The sequence below is a fragment of the Carlito syrichta genome, unplaced genomic scaffold, assembly GCF_000164805.1.
Source record: "Carlito syrichta isolate Samal-C Ts95f unplaced genomic scaffold, Tarsius_syrichta-2.0.1 Scaffold316354, whole genome shotgun sequence".
Taxonomy (NCBI): Eukaryota; Metazoa; Chordata; class Mammalia; order Primates; family Tarsiidae; genus Carlito; species Carlito syrichta.
Window position 1 is genome coordinate 8351 of NW_007260450.1, and position 1407 is coordinate 9757.

At 32.4% G+C, this 1407-nt stretch overlaps 1 pseudogene; it reads right to left on the minus strand.

The window, feature by feature from the left end:
- The window catches only part of LOC103276734, a 23888-nt pseudogene that overhangs the window by 1901 nt on the left and 20580 nt on the right, over window positions 1–1407 (minus strand).

Sequence of the window (1407 nt, forward strand, 5' to 3'; positions counted from 1 at the left end):
TTCCTTGTGTATTTTTTATATTAATTTCTTGTTGGATGAAACCTTGAAAATATTTTCTCTCACTCTGTAGGGTTTTTTCGCACTGTTTATTGTTTTCTTTTCTGTGTAAAGTTTTTAGTTTAATATAATCCTATTTGTCTGTTTTTTGCTTTTGTTGCCTGTGCTTTTAAATTCTTAGTCATAAAAATCTTTACCTAGATTACTGTCCTAAAATGTTTCCTCTAGATTTTCTTCTAGTAGTTTTATAGTTTTGAGCTTTCGTCTTAAATGTGTCTTGAGCTGATTTTTGCGTAAGGTGAGGGACAGAAATCCAGTTTCAATCTTCTGCATGCTATTCTATTTTCCAGCACCACTTAATAAAGAGGATGTCCTTTCCTCGGTGAATATTGACTCCTTTATCAAGATTCAAATGACTGTAAGTACATGAATTTATTTCTTGGGTATCTATTCTGTTTCATTGGTCTGCATATCTGTTTTTATAGCAATTTCTTGCTGTTTTGGTTTCTATAGCCTGCTAGTATCTTTTGAAATTAGGTACTGCGATGCTTTTCAATGTTTGCTCTTTGTGTTCATGATGGCTTTGGCTATTTGGATTCTTTTTTGGTTCCATTAGAGTTTTGAAATTGCTTTTTCCACTTCTGTGAAAAGTGGCGTTTGTATTTTGATAGTGACTTCATTGAATTTCTAGATTGCTTTGGATAGTATTTCCACTTTATCATTGTTAATTCTTCCAATCCATGAGGATAAAATGGCTTTCCATTTGTTCGTGTCTTCTTCAGCTTCTTTCAACAGTGTTTTGTAGTTTTCCTTGTAGATATTTTTCCCCACCTTGGTTAAATTTATTCTGAGGATTTTTTTTATAGCTATTGTAAATGACATTGCCTTCTTGATTTCTTTTTTAGCTAATTCACTATCAGCGTATAGAAGTGCTACTGATATTTATATGTTGTTTTTGAATCCTGCAACTCCATTGAATGTATTTATCACAGCTAAGTCTTTTGTGGGAAAATCTGTAGGCTTTTCTAGACGTGAGATCATATCATCATATCATCTGCAAAAAGAAAAAATGTGACGTCCTCTTTTTCAATTTAGATGTCTTTGACTTATTTATCTTGCTTGTTAGCTCTGACTAAGACTTCCAGTACTATGTTGAATAGGAGTGGTGAAAGTGAGCATCTTTGTCTTGTTCCAGTTCTCAGAGAAAATACTTTCAGCTTTTTTTCCATTCGGTATAATGCTAGCTATGGGTTTGTCATATATGACTTGTATTATGTATGTTTCTTCTATACTGAGAATTTTTATCATGAGGGTATATTGAATTTTATAAAAGGCTTTTACTGCATCTACTGAGATGATCATAAAGGTTTTGTCCTTCCTTCTGTTGATGTGAAGTATACTTATTGACTT